A 9,962-nucleotide genomic window follows, 5' to 3' on the forward strand; every position below is an offset into this window, starting at 1 on the left:
ACCAGCAATACTTATATAAAGCCCCCAAGATTGACCACAAAAACAAAACAAGTTAAAAGTGGGGGGCAGAGTGGGAAGGAAAAAAGAATATAATCTCACAGAATGAACCAACACGGTGTTCCACCTAGTTCTGGGTGTATGTTGGTCATGTTTTAGAAGATACTACCTTCCACCATTGTAAAACAAAACGAGGCAGAAAAAAACCAAAACAAATACCTATATCTTATATATCAACCAAAACTAAATTGAATACATTGAAGGGAAGTCAGAAGTGAAAAATATATCTAAGACATATAATTGTAGAAATATGAAAGTCAAAAAGGAAAAAACTTAAAAATGGAGAGCTGGTAAAATATTGTAGTTAAGGTGAGAAAGAGAAAATATTGGAAGTTTTTAGTCTGATAAACAAATGAGTCATAACAGAAAAAGACTCTGGGAAATGAACAGGGGGTGGTGGAAAGGGAGGTGGGCGGGGGGTCGGGGTGACTGGGTGACAGGCACTGAGGGGGGCACTTGATGGGATGAGCACTGGGTATTATGCTGTATGTTGGCAAATTGAACTCCAATAAAAAGAAAAGAAAAGAAAAGAAAAGAAAAGAAAAGAAAAGAAAAGAAAAGAAAAGAAAAAGACCCTCTAGTTCTATATATTATTTTCCCTCAGTCCTGGATTTTTCCAGGGCTGTTTGGTCAATAAACTTGGTCTTCCGTTGTTCTTCCAGCAGTTCTTCTGGGGGAAGGGTCTGCTGTGCTGATTCTTAGGTGTCTGCTCCTGGGTGAGATGACCCGCCCCTTGCCAGGTGCCCAGCTCAGTGTGAGCTGTTCATCCTGTGAAGCCTTTGTTCCCTAGAGGCCCCGCCTCTTCCAGGCACAAGGTGAAACAAAGAGGAAAAACAATGGTGGCGGCCAGATTTCCCTCTCTGTAGTCCAGCTCCCCGGAAGTAACTAAACACAGTCTCCCTGTCCACACTGGCCTAGATGCTCCTGGGGGCAGGCATGGGTACACTGATCTGCACAGCTTGTGGGGCACCCAATGGATGGAGAGTGCCCCACCCGCTCCCGTCAGTCCCAGAGGGAATGGAGGATCTCTGACTTTGTCCACTTGGGCACCCTGGGATCTGGGCCCTGTACCACTGGACCTGTGCTCCCAGGCACCACCTCTCCTAAAGGGAATGGGGCACAACCACCTCCGTCTGTTGCCAGGTTCTAGGGTAAAGGCAGCTCTGGAGCTGACCCACCTGTCTTCTCCCAAATGCCCCAAGGGCTGCAGCACTCCAGACCTTTACAGATATTGGGCCATGGTTTGCAGTGAGCTTTCCCCTGGGCAACCCTCCTCGTATAGTGACTCCAGGAATCTTGAACCTTCACTGCTCCTCCTATGATTCTGATCAATTTCCCTGCTAAGCACTCTTCCGTCAGGGAAAACTCCAGTGTGGATTTTTTGAGTTCCTGGTTCGCCAGGGCTGGGCTTTCCTCCCCTGGAGGTGCTAGCCCCTCTGCTTTAGCTCTGCTAGTTGCAGTTCTCCTACCCCATTTTATTCTTTTTTCTTTTTTTTTTCCACCTTCCTACCTTGTTAGAAGCAAAAAAATTTCTCTCTGTAGTATTCCAGTCATCCTCTCTTTACATCTCAGGTTGAATTTATAGGTGTTTAGGATGTTTTCTAGGTAAGTTATCTAGGTAAGTTTGTGGAGCTAGTTGAGTTGAGGATCTCTACTCTTCCACCATCTTGCCCCTCCTCCAATTATAAACTTCTTAACAGCCCCTTTACACGCTTTGAGAAATAATACACAACTCTCTTGGCATGCTTGAGTGGCTCAGTCAGTTGAGTGTCAGACTCTTGATTTCAGCTCAGGTCATGATCTTAGGGTCATGAGGTCATGCTGTGCTCAGTGGGGAGTCTGTGTGAGATTCTCTTTCTCTCTCCTTCTGCCCCACCCCCTACTGTGCACTCTCTTCTAAATAAATAAATAAATAAATAAATAAATAAATAAATAAATAAAATCTTTTTTAAAAAAAGAAATAATACACAACTCTCTCTCTTAAGAGCTCAAACCTCACACAGAAAGAGAATAACACATAGCCAATATTCATATGGAAATTAACAACAAAACCAAATTAAGCTGTCACAGACTTGAGTACAGAGCTTGGCACTCCCTAGTTTCCATTGGGATTTGTCCATTCCAAGGCACAGGAACACCCTCTTCATCCCCTTTATCAGCGCCGGCCCCCGCCCCCCGCAAGGGCCCTAGAGATGCTAGGTACTCATCACAGGTAGACATGGAGCCTGGCCGAGTCCAGAATGTGGGTTTGTGAAGTACTCCTGGAGGAGAATCAGAGGTGGAATTTCAAGGGATCCTGCACAATCGCAGGTGTCCTAGAGGAATGTCTATCTTCCCAGAGCTGCTGTTCCCCCTCCCCAAACCCTGCTACTCCACTAGGTGGAGCAGCTTCCAGAATATGTCCACGCCCCAGTCCCCCAGAATCTGTGAATCTGTTACATCACATGGCAAAAGGGATTTTAAGGATGCCATTAAGGTCACAAACTTTAAAATCGGGGCATTATCCTGGCTTACCTGGGTGGGCCCAATATGATTGCATGAGCCCCTAAAAGTAGGAAATTCTTCTGTCTGGAGGAGAAGAGAATCAGCAGAGAAATTCAAGGAGTGAGAAGGACTCATTCCACCATCACTGGCTTTGAAGATGAAGTAGTCCACAAGCCAGGGAGTGCAAGCAGCCTGTAGAAGCAAGAATGACTCCCAGTTAATGGACGTCAAGGAAATGGGGACCTTAGTACAATGATCACAAGGAGCTTAATTCACCAACACCCAATACCCTCAATGAGCCTAAACAGATTCTTCCTAAAACTTCCAGAGAAGAGTCCAAATGTCCAAAACCCAGATTACAGTCCTATGAGACCCAGATCAAGGGGGCTGCCAACCTCCTGGACTTCCACCCTCCAGAACTGTGAGATGATAGATGTTTGTTACTCTGGGTTGCCATATTGATGATCATTTGTTTCAGCAGCAATAGAAACTAATAGAACCAGAAGACAATCTTGTATTAATCCAACAGGCTGAGACTGGAAAGTCTGGAGAAAGAATGCATCTGATTTGCTTGGACCCTCCTGCCAAGGCACAGCCTGGAAAGAGAGTCCTCTGTGAGATGCCTGCTCCTCCCCACACACAGACACAGAGAATTTCCATGTTTGGACTTTGACCTTGAGTCCTTGTGTATTTGAAGCCTGAGTACCCTGGATTCTGGACAAATTATGACCTACCTGCTGTGGTGCAGAGGTTCCTGAGGGCTCCTGAGTCCAGAGATAAAGGCCTGGGCATGCAGAGAGGGACTTCATCCCAGATATTGGGGCTGTTCCTCTTCTTTCTGAAGTTCAACGAGACAGAGAAGCATGGTTAGGGTCAGAGTGGTGGTGCTGCCTCACACTTTCCTCAGCTGTGCAGACAATAATTTGCAATGTGCATGCATGGATGGGCATGCCTTCTTATGCTTCTGCCATTGTCACAATGAGGAGATCATATGCTCACCAGCTCAATGACCCAGAGAGGATGAATGACGTGCAGAGTGGATCTGGAGTCAAGCCCAGTCAAGCACAACCTAGAATAGCTGAACACCAATCAACTGACAGTGGTGAGTAAGAATCTGTAGTCACTGCATTATGCCACTGTGTTGGTAAAATTTGTTATGCAGACTTATCATAGTAGTAGCTAAATAATACACTTAAAAATAAAAGAGGTGAAGGAGGACTAGATCAATCATATATTACAACACAATAGAAACACTTTTTAACAAAATCATCCAGTGCAAGCACATGAATAGAACAACCAAGCTAAGAGATGAATCCAACTACTTATAGAAAGTTAGTGCATTCTGCTGGGGATTTACCCCAAAGACACAGATGTAGTGAAATGCCAGGACACCTGAACCCCGATGTTTATAGCAGCAATGTCCACATTAGCCAAACTGTGGAAGGAGCCTCAGTGTCCATCGCAAGATGAATGGATAAAGAAGATGTGGTTTATGTATACAATGGAATATTACTCAGCCACTAGAAACGACAAATACCCACTATTTGCTTTGACGTGGAGGGACCTGGAGGGTATTATGCTGACTGAAATAAGTCTATAGGAAAAGGACAAACATTATATGGTCTCATTCATTTGGGGAATATAAAAATTAGTGAAAGGGAATAAAGGGAAAGGAGAGAAAATGAGTGAAAATATCAGTGAGGGTGACAAAACATGAGAGACACCTAACTCTGGGAAATGAACAAGGGGTAGTGTGGAAGGGGAAGTGGGCGGGGGCTTGGGGTGACTGGGTGATGGGCAATGGGGGGAGCACTTGGTGGGAGGAGCACTGGGTGTTATGCTATATGTTGGCAAATTGAACTCCAATAAAAAAAATTTTTTTAAAAAGAAAGTGCATTGAGAAAGTGGCATCACAAATCATCAGGGGGAAGGTGAATTTAAAAAAATAAATGGTACACAGGTGATCCTTTGCAGTCATTTCAATAACTCTGACAACTAGGTTGGTGGTGTCTTTTGCTCCCCTAATTGGTTTTTTTGCTTGTTTGTTTAAAGAATGACTTATAATGCTTAGGAATATTTGAAAAACAGTGTTGTGTTAGAATGTACTTGATAAACTATAAAGCAATGCAACTTGTTTTTACAGCACGGCATTGAGGTGTAATTTGCATAAAGGAAATGTGTACATCTCAAGTGTATATTCAAGGAGGTTTTGTACGTATGTATACACATGTATATAGCATCAAAATAAAGCTAGTAAGTGTTTCCTTCACCCAGAGAGTTCCTTCATTCCATTCTCCGTTCAGTAGCTCCCTTCCACACACACAGTCCTAACACCGACAACCACACATCTGATTTCAGTCATCTATGCTAGAGCTTCATGTAAATGGCACCACACAATGTGTACCTTTCTGCATCTGGTTTCTTTTCCCTCAACGTAACACCTATGAGACTCATCCATGTTGTTATTCATAATCGAAGTTAATTTTTCCCATTGCTGCATAGGTTTCCATTGTATGAATTTTTTGCAATTTGTGTATCTGTTCTATGGAGCTGTTTCCTGTTTGGAGCTATTATGAGGGGAATCCCTGGGTGGCGCAGCGGTTTGGCGCCTGCCTTTGGCCCAGGGCGCGATCCTGGAGACCCGGGATCGAATCCCACATCGGGCTCCCGGTGCATGGAGCCTGCTTCTCCCTCTGCCTGTGTCTCTGCCTCTCTCTCTCTCTCTGTGACTATCATGAATAAATAAATAAAATCTTTAAAAAAAAAAAAAAAGAATGGAGCTATTATGAATAAAGGTGCTATCGATATTTGTGAAAAATAAAAAAATAAATAGTTTGCTGAAAACTGAATTGGATTGCTCTTCCATATTGTGTACAGCAAATAATTAAAAGGTGTAAGTATATAAAATGAAATCAAGTAAGTACTAGAACAAAATATTGAAGAACTTCTTCATAATGAGAAGGAGGAAAGGCTCTAAACCATGAAGCAAACCTTTGAATAAATTTGAGTTTCTTTTATTTAAAAAAAAAAAAAAGGAAAATGGGCACCTGGGGGGCTCAGTCAGTTGGGTGTGTGCCTTCGGCTCAGGTCATGATCCTGGAGTCCTGGGATCGAGTTTCACATCAGTCTCCTTGCTCAGCGAGGAGTCTGCTTATCCCTCTCTCTCTCTCTCTTAAATAAATAAAATCATTTTTTAAAGAAAGGAAAAGAAAAACTTTTGCAGGCAAAAAAAAAAAAATACTCATAAGCCAATTTGAAAAACAAGGCAAAGAGAGAAAGAATATATATACTACATATATAATATTGTATGATGCAAATCACAATATCTTATATATATTCATTTGTGCATCTACATACATATACATTATATAAAAGTGGCAATTGCATAAAAGTGTTAATTTCCCAAATACAGTAAGTTAAAAATGAAAAAAAATGGACAAAACATATTGTCTCTTAAGATAATGGACACAAAGGATCCCTGGGTGGCACAGTGGTTTGGCGCCTGCCTTTGGCCCAGGGCGCGATCCTGGAGACCTGGGATTGAATCCCACGTCGGGCTCCCGGTGCATGGAGCCTGCTTCTCCCTCTGCCTGTGTCTCTGCCTCTCTCTCTCTCTGTGACTATCATAAATAAATAAAAATTTAAAAAAAAGATAATGGACACAAGACAGGAATGGATAAATAAAATGTGGTCTATCCAGACTGTGGAATATTATTTGACAACAAAAAGGAATAAAGTACTGATTCATGCTACAAGGCGGGTAAAACATAAGACATTATGTTTCAAGTGATACTTCACATACTGAGTGAGAGAAGCCAATCACAAAAGACACATGGTGTATGGTTCACACTTAAATGAAATGCAAGAATAGAAAAATTTATGGAGAGAAATATTGTTGACTGGGGCTGGGGAGACAGGAGTGATTGCTAGGGGGCATGGAGTTTTTTGGGGGGTGATGAAAGTGTTCCAAAATTGACAGTGGTGTACTTGTTCAACTCTGTGAAATAGCCCAAAAATCCACACTGAATTGCACACTTTAAAAGGGGTGAATTCCCTGTATGAGTGAAACCATATGATGATTGTCCTTCTCCAATTGACTTACTTCACTCAGCATAATACCCTCCAGTTCCATCCACATCAAAGCAAATGGGGGGTATTCGTCCTTTCGAATGACTGAGTAATATTCCATTGTATAAAGGAGGGAAAGTGAATGGGAAAACTTAGAGAGGGTGACAAAATGTGAGGGACTCCTAACTTTGGGAAACAAACAAAGGGTAGTGGAAGGGGAGGCGGGTGGGGGATGGGGTAACTGGGTGACAAGCACTGAGGAGGGCACTTGATGGGATGAGCACTGGGTGTTATACTATATGTTGGCAAATCAAACTTAAATAAAAAAATAGTAATTGAATTGTGGGACACCTGGGTGGCTCAGTGGTTGAGCGTCTGTCCTTGGCTCAGGTCTTTTTTTTTTTTTTCTCTTGGCTCAGGTCTTGATTCTGGAATCCTGGGATCAAGTCCCACATCAGGGTCACCATGGAGAGCTTGCTTCTCTCTCTGCCTATGTCTCTGTCTCTCTGTGTCTCTCATGAAAAATAAATAAAATCTTAAAAAATAAAATAAAATGAGTGAATTACATGGTGTGTGAATCATGTCACAAACTGTTACCAACACCAAAATCTGAAGCAAACTGAGATGTTAACCTGAAGTGTATCCAGTCTATGTACATGATGTGTAATCATAAAAACAGATGCTCTCTGAATTCATCATAAGAGTGTCCAGTGAAATCTGCATGCTCAGACATCAAATTGAGCATTTCTGAACATTGACCACAAACATGGCCAGAAGGCCTGTGCAGAGACTCACCCTCTTCCCTATACTGGCTGGCAGAGTCCAGAAAGGTGATGATGCTGACTACACAAAATCTACTGAGTCACATGACCAGTGAGACTCCGTCCAGCCCAGCAAATGCTCTCAGAAATCTGGTGAAGACGTTTAGGGGCAGAGACAGAGCCTCCTCTGTGCATTGTCTGTCACCAAACTCTATCTGTGAAAAAAAAAAAGGAAAGGAGATTCTGGGGGTATCTGGGGCAACTGGGGCTAGCAGCCATGGATGTAGTGAAGAGGATTTATATGAACTGATGTGCCATAGCCTCTAGGATGCACAGTGTGGTGGGCTGGATCTCGCCCACCCATGCCCACCTCAGATCCCATGTCCCCATCTCTGCAGTCTTGGAGTCATTTACTCAGCTGCAGAAAAAACACAGATGTGGTAAATCAGAACCTTGAAATTATGCAGGAAGCCAAATGGATTCACAAAACTAGAAGAGGGAGACAGAAGACTAAGGGTCAGAGAAAGACATGTGTGGATGGAGACGGGAGTCCATGAGATGTGGCTTCAGAAGGACGCAGGCCTGCCTGCCATTCATGTAGTTGAAAACGGAGCTGAGGAAGGCGGGCCCCCTGTAGACACCAAGAAAGCAGGACAACCGATTTGCCCTGTAGCTGCTGTGAGAAACACAGTCCTGCTGACACCTTCATGCAGCCCCCAGGACTGTGTCTGAGTCATCCAGAGAACCACAGGGGCATGAGTGCACACTGTTCCCAGCACCGAGAGTATGGGAGCTTCTTACAGGAGCAGTAGGAATCTGGAAGGGTAGAAAGCACGGTGCACAGTACTCACATTAATGGGCTAACTTCCTTCTAAGAAAGGAGTGAAACATGACATGTCTGCTGACTTATCTTTCCAGGGATCACTGTTCATCCTGAAAACCAGAATCTGACAAACATAGTCACCTGCATTGTGTGGGAGCACTCGGTGAAGGGGATGAAGGAGGTGGATCATTCCCGAACGCACCACTTCAGGGGCGGGGGGGTAGCTTTTGAAACCATCGAGTGTTCTGCATATTCCGAAACACAGTTATACCATGAGATATGGGAAAAGCACATCTTGGTGTGAATATAAACAAATAAAAGTCAAGGTAAGCTTCCATCTGATTAACACCAGAGCCACGGGGCAGATGGAAAAACTGTCACATTGACTCTTAGGAGCAGGGTTTGCAATGTCAGAGATACAAGTGTGACATGAGCAGCTGGGGCTGGGCGCTGCCAAAAACCCACCTGCCACTGCAGAGCCTCAGACGTGAAGCCCATGCATCCAGAATGTGGCCAGGCTGGGCTTCGGGCACTGGTGCTCAGAGGTCTGGGATGAAATGTCAGGGGATGAGGCCAGACAGGATCCGTCTCCAGAAGGTTGGGAGTCACTGAGAACAGTGTCAGATACAGGGGTCTGAGCTCCTCATCTGCCACAACAGGTGAGCTCAAACTGGAGCCACAGCAACAGGTCAGTTCTAGAGGCCAGAGGCCTGACGCAGGGTCACCAGGGGGCCGCCAGGGGGCGTCTGCGGGGTCACCCCCGCTTCCTGGAGCCTCAAGGGGAGAGCTCAGTTCATTGCAGATTCTAGTTCCTGGGGTACCCGCCTTCCTGGCCATGGGGCTCTTTCCTCCATCCTCGACGCCCGACTGGCCGGTGGAGTCCTTGCTGGGTGCCTGGCGCTGGCCCTGATGGTTCAGCTTCCATCTTCCACATTTCAGGAGGCTGTGACTGTCCCGGCGACAGTGCACGGCCCTGGTGTGGATGAGCACACAGGCTGCCAGGTCCCTGCTTCCCTTCCTCCCGCCGGCGCCCCGAGCCCCGGGACTGCTGGGTCACACAGACATTCTCTACTTTCTGAGGAACTTCCCCCCAGTACACCCTCCACCCCTGCACGGGGTTCCAATCTCTCCACTTCCTCCAGACACTTGTGACTTTCCCTGAGACTACGTGAAACACATAGAAGCCGTCCTAATGAGCGTGTGGTGCTATGGCACCAAGGCTTTGATTTGCATGTCCTTCCCTGGACTCCCGATGCAACACCAGGAGCAGCCTGCAGAGGGAAGAAGGCAGAGACCATCCTGGAGGAGGAGACACAGGATGTGTGGAGCCCCAGGGCAGGTAGAGTTGGGGCCTCCCTGAGTGAGGCAGGTGTCAGGAGTCAGTGAGCCCCTGGGGTCTGAGGTGGCCGGTTCCTGGTTCCCAGAGGGCAGCCGGGATGCCAGGCTCCAGGAGGGGTGGGGAGGGAGATTCCACCGTGGAGCCCTCCACTGAAATGTGAAAGGGAAGCCCCAGACGCTGGTATCACCCAAGGGAGAGGTGAGCACTGAGGACTGGCCTGAGCTGAGCATCACAGAGCCTCTGAACCAGGTGGGAGGAGAAGGAAGAGGAGGCAGGGGCAGGAGGGAAGGGAGCCTAGGAACCCCGAGAGGAGGGGCGCCCGGGAAGCAGTGGGCGGGAGGGCTGGCCTGATGGTGCAGGTCAGACCTGGAGACAGAGCTGGGACACACAGAGGGGCAGACGCTGGAGAGGCAGGAGGCATGGCCGCTGC

General features: G+C 46.0%; 1 long non-coding RNA gene across 2 annotated transcripts; it reads right to left on the reverse strand.

The window, feature by feature from the left end:
* Window positions 1–1,982: 1,982 nt before the first annotated feature.
* Window positions 1,983–9,330, reverse strand: LOC119870903. Of its 2 annotated transcripts, XR_005354461.1 has the most exons (6): window positions 8,659–9,330; window positions 7,405–7,585; window positions 3,541–3,610; window positions 3,276–3,379; window positions 2,572–2,733; window positions 1,983–2,318 (listed from the first exon to the last, which is right to left on the reverse strand). It is a non-coding gene; the product is annotated as an uncharacterized LOC119870903 (long non-coding RNA). The 2 variants fall into 2 exon arrangements; XR_005354462.1 differs by lacking the exon at window positions 3,541–3,610 and having other exon boundaries at window positions 8,659–9,327.
* Window positions 9,331–9,962: the final 632 nt, after the last annotated feature.

Source organism: Canis lupus, chromosome 1 (genome assembly GCF_011100685.1).
Source record: "Canis lupus familiaris isolate Mischka breed German Shepherd chromosome 1, alternate assembly UU_Cfam_GSD_1.0, whole genome shotgun sequence".
Classification (NCBI taxonomy): domain Eukaryota; kingdom Metazoa; phylum Chordata; class Mammalia; order Carnivora; family Canidae; genus Canis; species Canis lupus.